This window comes from Camelus dromedarius, chromosome 27 (assembly GCF_036321535.1).
Source record: "Camelus dromedarius isolate mCamDro1 chromosome 27, mCamDro1.pat, whole genome shotgun sequence".
NCBI lineage: Eukaryota > Metazoa > Chordata > Mammalia > Artiodactyla > Camelidae > Camelus > Camelus dromedarius.
In genome coordinates, this window is record NC_087462.1 from 1,670,967 (window position 1) to 1,687,648 (window position 16,682).

The 16,682-nt window shown below is 58.8% G+C and overlaps 1 protein-coding gene across 2 annotated transcripts in view; it reads right to left on the reverse strand.

The window, feature by feature from the left end:
• Positions 1 to 16,682, reverse strand: part of GNG7 (G protein subunit gamma 7) — a 128,130-nt gene that overhangs the window by 20,871 nt on the left and 90,577 nt on the right. For both annotated transcript variants that reach the window (XM_031436870.2, XM_064479679.1), the window contains exon 3: positions 9,819 to 9,855. The gene's annotated coding sequence lies outside the window, so the exon portion shown is untranslated. The remainder of the gene's footprint in view (positions 1 to 9,818; positions 9,856 to 16,682) is intronic.

Below are 16,682 nucleotides of genomic sequence, written 5' to 3' on the forward strand. Positions count from 1 at the left end.
AACTGGCTCCCCATGGTTCCCAGAATCTGGGACATGTGTGCCACACGCATCTCATCTCTGATGCACAGGAAGTCGGCCTCAGTGAACCCCAGCTCAGAGAGCCTGGCTGCTTCCAGGCAGTTCTGAAACGTCCCTCTCCCAGCCTCTTCATCCAGGCGGGTGGACGGGGCTTGTGCAGCCGGCGAGCTGAGTCAGAGCCCCAGGAAGGTGGCCTTGCAGAGGGAGGGGGCGCTGGCAGCGGGGGCCTGCGTCCCCGTCTCCCTGTCTTCAGAGAGAACAGAAACGGCCTTCATTTTGCTTGAAAACTTCCGGAAAGGGTAGCTTTACAGCTCACCGAGCTTCTGAATTCTTTCCTCCCGGGGCCTGGTGGTCCGACCCCTCATCCCCGCCTGCCACCAAAGAGGAGAGAGAAAAAAATCAACCTCCCCCGGCCCCAAACACAAACCTCCAGCCAGAGCCAGCAGGAGGACAAACAACGCTGGGTGAGAAAGCGGGCTCTCCCCCGCCGCCGCCGGGGACAGCTCCTCCGGTACACGTTGTTCCGAAGAGGAGGAGGCGGGGCTGAGAGAGGAAAAAAAATCCCGAACCAAAACAGAATGAGATGCGGTTTGGGAGAACAGGCTCTGGGCTTCTGTTAGGAACCAGCCGCCTCCTTGCAGGGCCGGGGGAAGCTGGCTGGCTGATGGCTGCGTCTGCGAGCACCTTGATCCCCGTGCAGTTCTTGCGCACCTGCTGTGCACACCAGGCCTCAGTCTTGCACACCTCTGGGGGGACCCACGCACCACAGCTCCTGGCATAGAAGCCCAGAGAACGGGGGATCTCCATCAGGATGATGTCTGGGGACATCTGTGGTTGTCCCAGCTGAGGTTGCTCCTGGCATCGAGGGGGTGAGGCAGGGCTCCCACCCCGCCGTGCCCAGGACAGACCCCCGCAAAGAACGACCTGGCCCCCCGTGTCCACAGCGCCGAGGGAGGGCAGCCCTGCTCCAGCCTCCAGAAACGCGCACGCAGCCTGGACGGCACATGCTGGGCATCAGGGCGAGAAATTCAGAGGGAGGGGTGGGTACCTTGCGGTGTCCCCAGCAGTGCGATGGGGTGGCCTCCTGGCCTTGCCCCCGGCCCCAAGCAAGGTCACACCACAGAGGGGACCTGCAGAGAGCCATGGGCACCACACCAGCATTCAGACTTTACTACGAGGGAGACAAGAACTCTCTGACCTCCCAGCAACCAGGAGCTGAGCGAGCAACTCTGGCCCCCATCCCACCCCACCCCACCCTACCCCACCCCACCCCTGCCCCCAGCCAGGGCGGGCTCTGGGTTCTGGGCTCTGGGCTCTGGGCTCCGGGCCTGCCGCTGGGCCTGAGGTTCTTCAGGGTCATGGTCACCCTTGCCTGGCTGGGTGGGGAGGGCTGGCCACGTGAGGGCCTTCTGTGACTTTGGGCACCATGACCTTTGGTGGGATGTGCGGCCGTAAAAGCCCAGCTGGGTCTTCGCCAGTCGAGCGCTTCCCCCCAGGAGGCCTGCGCCCCCCAGAGACCAGCATCTTGTGACTCCCTGTCAGCTGGTCCTTTTGTGCACAGGCTAAATCGTGCCCTCTGGCAGCTATATTTAGAAAAGGCTAGAAAAAAGGGAATGAGTGAGGTGCCCACAAGCGAGGGGAAAACAGAGCGGCAGGGCAAGGGGCTGGGAGCCCTTGGCCAGAGCCCGGAGGCCAAGAACGAGCCGCCGTGGGCGCAGGCGGACAATGAGCCGTGGTGACGCACGGTGACGGTGCGGCTGATGCGCGAGCAGAAGAAAAGGCCCTCTCTGTCCACCCGGAGGCTGACTGCAGTCATATGAGAGTGTGCAAGCCAGGAGCCGGGCCAGGCCAGCTTGCCCAGTGCCTGTGTCTCATGTCACCTCTGTTCTCGGCTTCCCAGCACGGAGGAAGTACGTCACCCCAGCCCCCAGAGTGAGCAGCTCTGAGCCAAAGGGTGGGAGCCTGGGAGAGACGGGAGGGCAGGTCCAGGCCTTCCTACCTGAGCCCAGACAAACTCCTACACATCCTGCAAAACCCTGTGAAGTGTCATCTGCCCTGAGAAGCCCCTGGTCCACCGTCCATGCACAAGGCTGAGCCAAAACCCTCTCTCGGGGTGTCCACAGCTCCCTGTACATTCCTTGGGCACTGCATTTCCTGTGGCTGCTGTCACAGACTACCACAAATTTGGTGGCTTAAAACCATACACATGGATTCTCTCACGGTCCTGGAGTCAGGAGTCTGACTCGGGACTCACGGGGCTAAAACCCAGGCATGGGCAGGGTGGGTCCCTCTGGAGGCTCCAGGGAGAAGCGGCTCCTGCCTCTTCCAGCTTCTAGAGGCGCCGCATCCCTGGCTCGCGGCCCCCCCCCTCCATCCTCACCGCCAGCAGCGCAGCATCTCCTGTCTCTCTCTGACTCTGACCCCCCGCCTTCCTCTGATAAGTACCCTGTGATGACACGAGGCCCCTAGGGAATCCAGGGTCACCCCCATTCCAGGGGCCTTAATTTAATCCCACCTGCAAAGTCCCCTCTGCCCCGTGAGGTGACACGTCCGCAGGCCCTGGGACCAGGACATAGGCATCTTTGGGGGCAGTGCCTGGGAAACCTGGCACCAAAGGGCCATGTGGATGCGTGGGACTGCTGGCTGCAGGGCAGGGGTTTACCAAAGAGGTTCCTTCCAGGAACTCACTCTGTCCCCAGGGCCAATCTCTCTCCCAAGACAGGGCCCCCAGGACCAGGCTGCAGGGGCAGAGCACCTGGCCACACCTGATGTCCACAGTGGGTGCCACTCATGGGCATGTGCCCAGGATGGCATGCTCTGCAGAATGGGGGACCTGCCTGGGGCACACGTGCTACTGAGCGCAAACCTCGGACCTGGGCCACTGGCTCCAGGCCTTTGCTCTGGGCTCTGGAAGGTTGGCCAACACGCAGCGGACTGAAGGTTCAGCACCAGAATGACCAGGGGCTACTTAGCATCTGGTACGCCACCTCTGAAGTCGTTAGAAGGTCCTGGAGCAAAACAAACTCAGAGAGGCTCTTCCTACGGGTTAGCTGTAGGTAAGGACATTTTTCATGTTAAAAAAGAAAAAAAAGGGGGGCCATCAGTGTGCTTACCTGAGCAGTTTTAGAGACAGGCCTGCATGGGAAGGCAGAGTCTGGAGGGGGGTCTTACCTGAGCAATCAAGCCCCGGGGACACTGGCGATGTCTGGGGACATCTGCGGTTGTCACGACTGGGGGCTCCTGGCATTGAGGGGGTGGGGGCCAAGGAGGCTGCTCCACACCCCACAGTGGCCAGGACGGCCCCCCACAGAGAACGATCAGGCGATGTCAGCAGTGCAAGGGTGGGGAGACCCCTCCAGGACTGGCCTGGGAGTGTTCCAGCCACTTTCCTGGAAAATGTACACAGTTTTGGTCTCGTCGGGTTCAAGTGAGAAGCGCAGGTGGGCTGAGGCCCCTGCCATGGCTCCCGTGCAGCTGCTCCGTGCTACGCTGCACACCTTCAGTGTCATAACTCCCAAGGGCCCCCCACCGGGTACCCCCCAGGTGAGGATGTAGGTGTCTGGGACCGAAGGTCAGTGCCCTGCACTACAGTGAAGTGTCAGGATGTCTGGGGGGGACCCCTACTCGGGTGCTGCCCTAGTGTTTCTGGCTGGGAGCTTGACCTTGAAACAGCACCGGCGGTGGGGGTGGGGGCGGAGGAACAGCTGTCTTGGTCTAGGCTGCAAGTTTTGGCCTCAACCGAGCTGCTGCCGGGCTGCGTGCTCATCGAGGGACATGGACCCAGAGTACGTAGGGGATTTTGGTGTCTCCTGTGGAAACTTCTGGACAGGGACGACCTCGGCTACCCCTGCTGACGATCAGGCTGCACTGAGCGTCCGTGACCAGGACCGAGGGCGCTCGGGGCCCAGATGCCTGAGAGGGGCAGCAGGGGTGCTGGGGGCCAGTGCTGAATTTGCAGAAAACCCCCAGTGAGAGTGGGTTAGTCTCGGCTTCCCAGTGGCCTCGGCCCCAAGAGGAGGTTTCTGCGACATGCACGGAATTTCTAACAATGAGATCGAGTGTCTGCTTCTGCTCACGCTGACAGCCCCTTCCTCATCCATTCAAATTCCATGACGCCTTTTCTTGTTCATATAGAGACGCAGCCAAGGGCTGGGCTGCCCGGGAAGCGGCCCTCATGGGAAAGGGGAACCGTGGCCGCCATGGGGTTGGGGGCCCGGCTCTCAGAGCCAGCACTGCACACGGGAGGTGGAGAGGATGCCCAGAACGCTAGGACGTGACCTCATGGGATTCTCATGGGACTCGTGAGGGCAGCTGACGGGGTGGGTGCGTTCCCGGAGAGGGCCAGGCAGAGCTGCTCGGACCTCTGACTCCGCCCCAGAGACACTCCTCGCTGGCCTGATGAAGCAGGGAGCTGTGCTGAACAAGCTCACATGGCGAGGAGCCGTGGGTAACCTCTAGTAGCCGCCCGAGGCCTCCAGCTGACAGGCGGAAGGCACCCAGGACCCAGTCCTCCAGCCACAGGGTAACGAATTCTGCCAACACCCCCTGGGACCCTGGAGCAGACTCCCTGCCACAGTTGAGCCTCTGGGTAAAAGTGCAGCCCAGCTGACACCCAGCTGGTGGCCTGGCGGGACGCTGAGCAGAGGACCCAGCTAGGCTGTGCCTGGACGCCTGATTCACAGAAATTGTGAGATGATGAGTGGGCAGAGCCTGGGGTAATCTGTTATGCAGCATCACTAACTAACACAGTGGAGGAGCAGGACCTGGAGAGAGGAGCTGGGCCCAGGGAGATGGAAGGAGACATAGCCTGAGGTGACCGCCAGCACGCCCTCATTTTCCCCTACTATGGCATGTCAATCGGCCTTCCCCTCCTGAATGAATTAGCATGACTGTGAAAGTGGTGTCAACAGGAAACTAGGCTCCTGAAAAAGGAGTCACACCGCCTCCTCCTGACTCCAGCGTCTCTGGCCAAGGTGAGCGCCCTGAGGAGACGCGGCTGTGGGTCCTGCTCCGAGAAGCCAGCCCCAGCCCGTGGAGCTGGGGGGCAGCAGCGCTGGGAGGGGCGCTGGGCCGCAGCCGGCGTGACCGGCGAGGTTGTGGCAGGGGAGGAGCCACGCTGCTGAATACAGGGCTTTGCCGATTCACCGTCCAAGTCCAAGAGCCATTTTGCAAGGATGTCTTTTATGACACATACCTGGAACCCGAACCCGGAAGTCCAGGACGTTCCTGCCTCATCCCAGGCCGTCCATCCCCCCACCACTTGCTGGACATGTGCTTGGCGGGTCTCCCTTGCACCCAGATGGGTCCCACGCCGGGCAGGGGGTCTCTGTCACCTGCAGAGGCCGATCCTGGTGGGACCGAGACTCCATTCTCTAGTTTCACCGTTCGCTCCTGCACCACAGGACATTTGCAAATGTCTGCCCCTGTCTCCTTGGTGCAGCCACGAGACTTTGGGAACACAGGAAACAAATCACTGCGATTCAACCTCTCTGACACCCACCGTCACTCTGCCCTGCGTCCTCTGTATTTCCCTTTTGAAAACTTTGCCGAGATATAAATTCAGAAATCAAGCAACTCACCACTTAGTCTTCACCCATTCAATGGTTTTCTGGTGCGTTACCTTATTAATTTTTTAAAAATCGTGGTAAAAAATATATATGTGACATAACACTTGCCATTTTAACTATTTTTAAGTGTACAATTCAGTGGCATTAAGTGCATTCATGTTATGGTGCAACCATCAGCACAATCTAATTCCAGAACATTCCATCACCCCCAAAAGAAGCCCCATCCTCATCAGCAGTCACTTCCCCTCCTCTCCCCCCCAGCCCCTGACAACCAGGAGCCCCCTCCCTGTGTCTGGGGACTGGCCTGTTCTGGACATTTCACATCCATGGACTCACACGCTGTGTGACCTTCTGTGTCTGCTTCTCTCCCTGAGCGTCGCGCTCTCAGGGTCCGTCCACGTGGGAGCGGGTGTCAGGGCTGCTCTCCTGGTCACGGCCAAGCGATGCTCCGTGTGTGGAGGGACACGTGTGTGCCCGCTCAGCCACTGCTGGGCACTGCAGCTGTGCCCCCTTCTGGGTGCTGTGAATGGCGCTGCTGTGACGTCTCTGTACAAATGCCTGCCGGGGCGCCGGGGCTTGTAGACTCCACCTTCCCAGCTCAGCTTCTCAGCGAAGTCCCACGGTGGTCCCCATCCTGACTCTCTCCGGGGAAAGTGGCGATGGCCCACAAGGCTCTGTGGGGTCCTATCCCATTGGGCGTGGCTGTGCAGCCTGGGAGACCACGTGATGGTTAATTGCATGTGTCAGTCTGACTGGGCCACGGGCTGCCCAGGTACGTATGTGGGCCAATGGTCTTCTGGATGCTCCTGGAAGGTGTTTCTGGATGAGACTGCTGTTAGGCTGGGGGCTTTGAGTAAAACGGGATGCCTTCCAGGATGCTGGGGGAGGCTCACCCAGTCCCTTGAAGGTGGGAATAGAACAAAAACCTGGCCTCTCCTGAGCAAGAGGAAATTCTTTGCTGGAACTGTACCCCATAGCCTCTGTAACCAATTCCTTAGAACAACATTCTCTGTCTCTATATACGTCCAGCTGGCTCTGTTTCTCTGGAGAACCCTGATGAATACAGACTGCCCAGTGCTTTGCAGGCAGAGAGAAATGAGCTCGGACTCTGGCCCCTCTGTCCACCAGCCCTGCGCCTTGCCAAATCTCTGCTGCTGAGCCTCAGTTTGCCCACCTATAAAGTGGGGTTAAGGACCTGCTCCCCGGGGCTCCCACGAGAAATGAGACGAAGCAGCCAGGCCTGGCACACAGTAGCACCTGATAAGCATCTGCCGGGGTGCTGAGCGAGGTCAGCAGTGGGCCAGCCGGGTGCCTGGGAGTGGGGCCGGGGCCAGGCTGGAGGAGGCTGACGTCACTGTCACCGCCTGGAGCTCTGTTTCTCCCTGCCGGCAGGTGATGTGACGCCGGGACCTAATCCCACAGCACGCGGCCATGTGGCTGCCGCCCAAGCCCCTCCCCTGACACCTGCGCCTGGCTGGGGGTGGCTCTGTCGTGATCCTCCCCACGTGTGTGTCCCGCAGGACCAGGCACAGGTGAGCCCTGGTCTCCCCGTCTGGAAAACGCTCTGTGTACCCTGGCTTCCCTGCCGGGACGCCTGAGAGGCCCAAGAGCTGGCGACCACTGGGAACCGCCCCTGTTTCGATCATCATTTTGGTCACTGTCATTCCTGGCTGGGCTGGGGTGAGGACCGCAAGGCACCCGCCTCGGGCCCAGTATCTGACGGGTGCTGGAAACTCAGTCACGGCGATCACATATTTTCATGCGATAAAAATACATTTTTAGATGTCAAAATCAATACAGACTATCCATGATGAATCAAATACCAAGCTTCTCATGAGAGACAGGATCTGATAGGGCTGGGGTCAGGGCAAGACAATACCTTTTTTATTTGAATTTTTAATCTCCATCGTGGATTTTCTTGGCATTAATTTTGATTTTTAGGAAATACTGCTATGTTAAGATACGGCATGGCTAAATATAAAATAGATCAACAACAGGTTTCCACTGTGCAGCACAGGGAGCTACATCCAATATCCTGTAGTGACTTATGATGAAACAGAACGTGAAAAGGAATGTATGTAGGTACATGGATGGCTGAAACAGTACCCTGTACACAGGAAATTGACACATTGTTAACTGACACATTGTAACTGCCTATACTTCAATAATAATTTAAAAAATTAAAAATAAAGATACTACATGGAGATGACTGAGTTTTCCAGTGCCCCTTAAATTCTGCACGAGGGGCGGGGGGGAGTGCCTAGCCCTCCTCGCCCTGGGCCGGGTCTGCCCCAGGACACTTGCAGGCTGCACAAATCAGAGGTGTGGCATCCTCAGGGGCCAGTGAGGCCCAAGGAGAGTGCAAGCTGGGGCAGGATGACCACTATAGCTAGTGACCACCCCTGGGTGGGCCTGGCCTGTGTCAGTGCCTACAGTCCCTGAGGAACTCTTATCCCCATCTCACAAGTATGGGACGTGGAATGAACCCTCCAGATCACACCCTGGATGGTGGCAGGGGCCTGGGGCCCAGGGACTCAGTCGTGCCGCCACCCCCCCCAACCCCTAGCAACAGCCGCTGCCACTCAAAGGCCGTCGGGACTCAGGGAGTGAGCGCCCTGTGCCCGGAGGCATGCAAGTCAGAGCTGAGGGTGCTGGAGGGGAGCTGGAGAGTCTGACCCTGCTCGGGCGCAGCTGACTCTGGGGCTCTGAGCCACGTGGTTCGCAGAACAGGGTAGGAGCTGTGGACGAAAGCCCACCTCGCCCCGCCGGGGCCATGAGCAGGGGCTGGAGGGGGTGCTGGTCATCCCAGGGGCCGTGACGGGAAGCCCCACAGAAAGATTCTAGGGCGAGGGGAGCAGGCCCCTGAGATGTCTCGGAAGCACATGGTCCCTGAGCGGTGGGGAGGGAGCCCCAGGGACCTCCGGCTTCTCTCTGACCCAGGGTGCTGCACTCCCAGGGCCGCGGGCACTGGGTCCATCTCCAGGACCCCCTGGCTGCTTAGGGCACACAGAGCCCAGAGTGCTGTGGGTTCAACCGTGTCTGCCAAAAGATGCATTCAGGTCTTAACCCCTGACACCTGGGAAGTGGGCCTGGTTTGGAAATAAGGTCACTGAAGATGGACTTAGTTAAGATGACGTCGCAGTGGGGTCGGGGGTGTTCTTAAATCCCATGATGGTGTCCGCACGGGAAAAATAGATGGGCACACAGGGAGAGGCCATGTGAGGACAGAGGGAGAGAGTGGACCGGTGTATCTGCAAGCCAAGGAATGCCAAGGGCTGCTGGGAATGACCAGATGCTGGAAGAGGCAGGAAGGACCCTCCCTGGGGCCTCCAGGGCCTGCCTCACCTTGTCTGCAGGCTTCTGGCCTCCACAGCCACGCAAGGCTGCGTGTCTGTGATTTTAAGCCCCAGTCTATGGTACTCGGCGATGGCGGCCCCAGGAAGCTACTATGGGGTGGGGTGGGGTCCCCTCTCGGCCTCCTGTGCCCTTGGGCCTCACGCCTGCTGTCCCTCCAGTCGCCTGCTGTCCCTCCAGTCGTGTGAAGCAGGCGGTCCCCGTTCCACCCGGCCTTAAGAGCCCCGCAGAGAGGAGGCAGCGAAGCCGCGGGTCCAGAGCTCAGCCCCGCAGCCCCAGCCCTCCCCTCCCCTCATCAGCGCGCCCACAAAGCGTTTGAGTCGCAGCCATGCAACGTCCGCCTCAGAGGAAGGCGCCCGATGCCCTCTCCGCCCCAGTGGGTGCGGGGTCAGTGGCAGCTCAACCACGCGCTCTTCGACGGCCAAGGGGGCCAAGGAGGAAGCCCGCTGGGAACACCTGGCCTGAAGATGAGAACGCGACATGCAGAACGCCGCCGGATGCGGGACGCCAATGCGGGACGGCGCGCGGGGAGGAGGGCGGGAGATGCCTGGAGCCAGAGTCGGACGGGCACCCCCCACCCCCCGCCCTCCTGGGAGGGGGCGGGGGCGGGAGGGGTGCGCTCGGGCGCCGGGCCGGGCACGGCCGCCTTCGGGAGCCGCGGGGTGCGCTCCCCGCCGCGGGGAGATGAAAGCAGCCCGCCCCTACGTGTCGGGCAGACCGGGGGTTTGAACCCGGGCTTCCTGGCTCGGAGCCCGGAGTTCTCTTCACGGTGACAAACCCCCGCGTGTCACGTGTGCATGCAGTACTCTGGCTTGTTTGTTCCTCTTTGGGGAAAAAAAGAGATTCCAAGCTCATGAAGTAAGATAACAAGCTACATACCTTTTTCAGTTTTTCCAAGAAGCAGCACCGCTTTAACCTGTTTAGAAAGAGAGACAAAAATAAATCACGGTTCAATTTTTTTTATACTTAATTATCTTCAGCATTTTTTTGGAGAGATACTTGGCTGCCACCAAAAATGTGGCAATGGATTTGGAAACGACCGTGTCCTCCAGAGAAACTGGGGGTCTTCCAGAGAATCCCCTTTATTTTTTACAAGCAATCCATTCCGGAGAGACAACTGTATTTCTTTGGGTGGGGTAAGGGTGGGGAGTCAAGCTTTCTTCTGGAATTTGTATTATTCCACTTCGGGACCCAGGGACCCCAGGCCTTAAAATGGAACTGAGCCTCGACATGTAACACTTGGGGTTTTTCCACGTCTGGTTTTCTGCTTTGATGGAAGCCACGTGCCAGAGCAAAAAAGGGAGAGGCGGAAAATGTAATCTCAGGGCAAAGCCATTAACCTCGGGTGGAAGAGGTGACAGGCCTATGGGGGCAGGAGGGCAAGGGATCTGAGGCTGGCCGCCCTGGCCGTGATGGGCCCCAGGGTTGGGGGGCGGGGGGCGCTCTGCCATTTTCCAGGGGATGGGGCGCCCTGCTCCAAGTGGAGTCCTGGACTAAGCCAAACCTCTGATGATCACCGCACACAGCGCGAGGGCTAACCTGGGGTGTCAGGGCACCCCGAGACTGAACGCCAGCCTCCACCCTGCTCGCCACGCTGCACCCGCTGCCCTGGGGATGCACTGCCCGCCCAGGGAGGCACCCACCAAGGCCAGCAGCAACAGGCGAGCAGTAACCCCGACCCGTCCACACGGCCGGCACCCGCCTCCCGTTTGTGGAGGAGCAGGCTCCAGGCTCCAGAGGCCTGTCTTTTGCGGTGGGCTACACATTCGGCTTGGCCAGGCGGTGCCTCCACCTGTGGTCCCAGGTGGGGCCCCCGCAGCTGCCGGGCCATGGACCGCACTCCAAATCCAGCAGTTAGACGACCCTTGAGTTGGAGGGAGGCCCGTCCTCGGGGCCCATCCTACTGGGGGCTTGCCCCGGGGAGGGCCGCAGAAGCCGTTGCTCCTGGCCTCACGCCCAGTGCAGGCCGGACTTCCTGAGCTGCGGGTCTGCCGGGGCGAGGCTGATTCCCTCTGGCTCCGGAGGTCCCCATGGTCTCCAAGAGCCAGCCCCTCTTCCTTTGCAAACATGAGCTCTTTCCACAAACCAGCGGGGGGTTTTTTCCACCTGCACAAAGGGACGTGATCTGCTGCCACTCCTGAGACCAGTCCAGAGACCAGGACTTCTCCCGTTGGCAGTGCTGACAGTGGTCACTGCCTGCGGGGGCCGTCCCGGGCACTGGGTGGGGGGTGGAGCAGCATCCCTGGTCCCTACTCACGCGATGCCAGGAGCAGCCCTAGTTGTGACGACCACATATGTCCCCAGACACTGCCCAGTGTCCTCTGGGGGCAGAACCACCCCCAGGTGAGACCCCTGTCCTAAGGAAGTGCTGGGAGAGACACAGGCCCAGGAGTAAGGCACCCAGTGAGGAGAGAGCCCCTGCCCCGGCCCCATTTGGCCGGTGGACCCCAACTCCTATTGAAGACGCCCTGGGCCCCTGTGGCCTGGCGGGGAGACAGACCTCCCCGGGCGGGGTGCCTGGGTGGGTGGGGGGCGTCTCACCATCAGCCCCTCCTCCCTGCGGGGGCGGGCCCCCGAGAGTGTGCTGAGCCCGCCTTGCGGGCGACAGCAGGCCTGCGTGGGAACCGGGACGGGGGTGTTATTTAGGGTCGGGCCTCCTTAGCTGCGGAGTCTGTATTCGGGAATTCACCTACTGGCTAGAATTTATTTGTCACCCCAAATTGATACTCGGGGGGGTGCAGTCATCTGGGGACACATGCAGAGCAGTGACACATCTGAGTCACCGACAAGCAGGTTCCCAGCTGCGGTGGAACAGGCGGCTCTCTGCCTTCTAAACCAGGGTCCTTTCCACCATTTAAGACCACTTTTGTTGTTGTTGTTGCTGCATTTTTTGCTTTTTGATGGGTGACTCTGTATCTGAGATGCCCCCCAAGTGCTGGCTGGTGTCCCAAGCCCAAGAAGGCCTTTTGGGGAGAAAGTACATGTGCTACATGAGCTTCGTTCAGGCGGGAGTCATAGCCCTGTGGGCTGTGAGCTCAGCATCAGTGAATCCACAACGTATGTCAACTAAGGTGTCTTTAAACAGAAATGCACATCCTGCGACGTGTTGATCGGTTGACAGAAATGCACCCAGAGGCTCACGGGAGCGTGACCCCGCGTATCCCCAGAAGCAGCGTGTACCATAATTTATATTGTCATTATTAGTATTATGTGTGTATATAGTTGTCCTCTATGGGGTGTTTCAGTTGTTCCAGATTCCTTCCCAGCTTTAAAATAATTGTACCACAAAAGTCTATGCACGTAAAACGGACATCCATGCACAGGAAACCGTGTATGCCTCTTTCCTTTTTTTCCCTGAAGACGACCTCCGTAGTGTAAACCCTGAATTTAAAGGTATAGAGGACTGGATCCAACATCCAGCTCAACCTTCAAAAAGACTGCAAGGAGCGGAGGGTGGAGCTCAGCGGTAGAGCACGTGCTTAGCATGCACGGGGTCCTGGGTTCCACCCCCGTCCCTCCATTAAGTAAGTAAATAAATAAGCCTGATTACCTGCCCCCGCCAAAAAAAGGCCAAAGCAGAAAGGCTGCAGCCCGGTCCCACCGGCGCCACTGAGGCACCCCCACCAGCCCTGGGAACCAAGCGTTGTGGTTCTTGGGTCCGACACCTGTTATGCAGAGATCATGCCTTTTAAAAGCGTGTACTTCCATGTCACCACCACCTGCGTCAAGACACAACATTTCCATGGCTCCAGAAGGCAGCCCTGGGCCCCCTCCTGGAGGGAGTCACTGTTCTGATGGAACTGTTTATTGTGATGGTCAGCATCATTTTCAGTGTCTCATCAGCCCGACTTTCACTCCTGAAGACGGGAAAGAGGGGACAGGGTCTGACGACAGGACGAGATGTCTAGGTGAGAAGGAAGAACTGCCTAGAAAATTCTAGAAGGTTCTGGGGGAAGACAGCCAGCCTGCATCTGCTCAGAGGGGTGGAGAAGTCAGTCTTCCTGGCCCCAGGTGCAGGGAGGGGACTTTGTGCGAGCTCCGGCCCTGGCTCGGGGCACTTGGCTGGACGTCTGCCCACTGGCTCTCTGAACCTGGAAGCCCCGTCTGTAACACAAGGACCCACAGCATCGCTCTGGGGGTCGTGGCGAGGCCCAGAGGAGGCCAACATGGTGGCTTAGTGGTGCCGCGGAAGTCACCCATCGATCTACAGCGACGGTGATAAAGATAACACGACGGACGTAACCTACAACACACAGGCACGCCTCGTTTCGCCGCGCTTTGCAGGTACCGAGGTGTTTTTGTTTTTTGTTTTTTTTTTTTTACAGATTGCAGGTTTGTCGCAACACGTTTTGCAAGGAATAAAGGGTGTGCTGCTGTGCACTGAACGCAGAACGTGGATCTGGGGACGGGGTTTCCTCCTGGTGGGGATGCGGTGGAGACTACCGAGAGGAGCACAGGGACTGAGAGCGTGACACGGCCTGGGGGTGGAGCAGTGTGGCCCGGAGGACGGAGCCTGCAGCGGTGAAGGGAGCGCCCTGCGGGCACAGTGCCTCTGACAGCCGCCCCGCTGCGGGGGTGGGAGGGGGACGCCCCGAGGGCAGGAGCCGTCGTTGGGTCGACAGGCTTCACTGCCGCCCGCGAGAACGCGCGGGGTCACCCCATCGGCACCTTCCAGACGGGGCTCCCCCTCCTCCCCAGCCAAAGCTGACTGGCTGGAGGCTCTGATGATGGCTAGTGTTTCTTAGCAGTAAAGTGGGTTTAAGTAAGGCACGTACTTTTTTAAGAAGATAATGCTACTGTTGCGCCCTCAACAGAGTACAGTCTAGTGCGAGCAGAAGTTTTACACTCCCTGGGAGACCGAGTGTCCATGTGACCCGCTTTACTGTGACACTCGCTTTAGTGCGGTGGCCTGGACCCAAGCCCGCAGCGTCCGTGAGGTCAGCCCGCACAGCTGCACGGAAGGGGCCCGGTGGGCAGAAGCGGGCGCTGCCTGGACTGGGGTCGCCTGGGGGTGGGTGGGGACATCATGTTTGTGATGGGTCAGAAGTTGAAGTTCCCTTCTTTCTCCTGAGAAAGGGGTTACGACTGTTTTGCATACCCGGCTGGCAGGGGCCCTGCTGCTCTGAAGACACGTGCTCATCCAGCGCTCACTTGTGAGACAGAGGGAGGAGAGTTCCAGAAGCCCTGGCTCCCTGACTCTGCCTGTTTGTGAGCAATGTCCTGGGTAGGGGTCGTGTGTGTGTGTGTGTGTGTGTGTGTGTGTGTGTGTGTGTGTGTGTGTGATTGGGTGAGCGGGTCACTAGAGCAGGGGGCCTCTCCTGGGGCCACACCTGGGGACATCTGTGGCTGTCACACTGGGGTGGTCCTGGCATTGCGTGGGTGGGGCCAAGGATGCTGTTCCACACCCCACAGTGTCCGGGACACCCCCCAGAGGATGACAGTGTCAGCAGCGCGGGTGGGGGAGACCTGGCCCTGGTCCCTGCACGACAGTCAGTGTGACGAGCAGGGGCCGCCCTCTGCGCCCAGGGCTCCTGGCCTCCGGCTCCTGGCCTCCGGCTCCACCTCTGGGTGCCCTGGCCAGCGCTCTCCTCCTGCCGTTCTCAGCTCAGCTGCTCAACCACCCAGGGCCTCGTCCAGAAGGATTCAAAAATAGATCATCTGCTTCCCCCCCCCCCCACCAAGTCTCAGAAATGCCTGAGGCAGCCGCCTGGGCAGGGAGAGAAACCGGAAGTGCTTCTTTCTGAATTTCGGCAGCTCTTCTGGGCAGGCGGGAGGGGTAATCCCCTTCCTCGGGCAGTTCTCTTAGAAATCTCTCCGCGTCCTGCTTCTCAGAACGAAACCAGGCTCCCGGGCGAGCATTCATGCCCTCCGCCCACTCGGGGCTTTGCAGCAAAAATCCAACGGATTCGGAAGGTTCACATCAGAGCTGGGCCCCTGAGGTTCCGTGACACCCTAGAGCGGCTGCCACCGCCCTTCCTCGTGCCCTCAGCCAGTCCTTGGCCCAACAGGGGGGCCCAACTTGGCACAGCTGCAGGGAGACACATCTACAGCTGACTTAAAAATGACAAATAAATATTATAAATATATATTTATATATATATATATATAGTCAAAAGCTAGCCTCACTTTCAGTATTTACAATATTGGGGCCTGGGTCACTCGGGGGAGGGGGCGTCCTGGACACTGGGCGGTGTTGGGGCAGCACCCCTGACCCCCACCCACTCGATGCCAGGAGCTCCCCTGTCCTGACAACCACAGATGTCCCCAGGCACGGCCCAGTGTCCCCTGGGGGGTGCAGAGTCACCCGCACCCTCGTTCCACTGAGAACCCCTGCCCTAGAAGTACTGAGTTGCGTCTTTGATCCCTTCAGTGCATCTGAAGCAGGAATTTTTAATATAACTGTGTACTCTCAACTTACTTTTAAAAAAACGTATTTGTATTGAGAAACAATGGACACGCAACCCTGTGTGAGCTTCCGGGTTGATGTGTCAGCGTGATACCTTTACTTATTGCAACGTGATCACCACCTGCATGACGGAACACTTCCACTGACCCTCCCACCCTCCCCGGCCCGAAGAGGATTTGCCTGCTGCCTTTGTAAGAAATCACTTTTGACTGGTGTCTTTATAAGAAAGCGTTGGGGGAGATTTGATACTGAGACCCTCAGGGAGAGGCCACGTGAAGACCAGGAGGAGACTGGGGTGACAGGGCCACGTGCCCAGGGTGCCGCTGCCCCCAGAAGCCTGAAGAGGCAGAAAGGGTCCCCCTCTGGAGCCTGTAGAGGGGGCGCCGGCTTGTGACACCTTGAATTTGGACTTCCAGACTGCAGAATGTGACAGAGTAAACTTCTGTTTTAAGCCATGCAGTTTGTGTTCCTTCGTAACAGCAGCCCCAGGAAAGTAAAAAGTAGAATAAAATAAAATAAGATTGTCCCCAGGCACATGTCCCTGCAGCTTTGACAGCTGACCTCACCTGAGTGAGAAGGGCCCCCTCCCACTTCGGAGGGGTGGGCCCTGGGCACTGGCGGGGACGCGGGAAAGGCACGCTCAGCCCCTGCATGGCGCCTGCACCTTGCAGGGCTGAGAAACCCGTGCCGTTTGCGTCGGGGAAAGGGTCTGTTGGTTCTCTGCATCTAGGACTAAATCCATGAGAACCACAGACTTTTGAGATTAGGAACCAGTTAGCTCGCGGTTCCCAAACCTTGGAACCCCCTGGGGGGGACGCCATGGCCCTCCCAGGAGAACTGAGGCCGCTGGCGTAGGTGTGACCCACTAGAGAGGTCCTGGGCGATTCCACTGGGCAACCAAGGGTGGGACCCCAAGTGAGGCCAGCCCGCAGCCCCAGGAAAGGGAGGCCCAGATGTTCCACGTGCTCAGTGCTCCTGGATGGTGGGGGGGAAGAACATGTCCCAGTGTTTAGTGACGGCAGGAAACAGAAATAAAAGGTCAAGTTCCTGCCCTTGGGGACCTTTCTATGCAGTGGGAGGAGCGGGGAAAGGATGGTGCTTAAGATGGATAGACATCACAGTACATCACAGATGTACTGCATAATAAATACATTTTTTTTCTATAAAAGGCCAGATAGTAAATATTTCAGTTTGGTGGGTCGTATAGTTTCTCGGGCAAAGCCTCAACTCAGCAGCCACAGACAACACATAACAGATGAGTGGCGTGCCAATAAAACTTTATTTGCAACAACAGGCCGAGGGCCAGATTCAACCCCCTCTGCCTGGCTGTAGTTTGC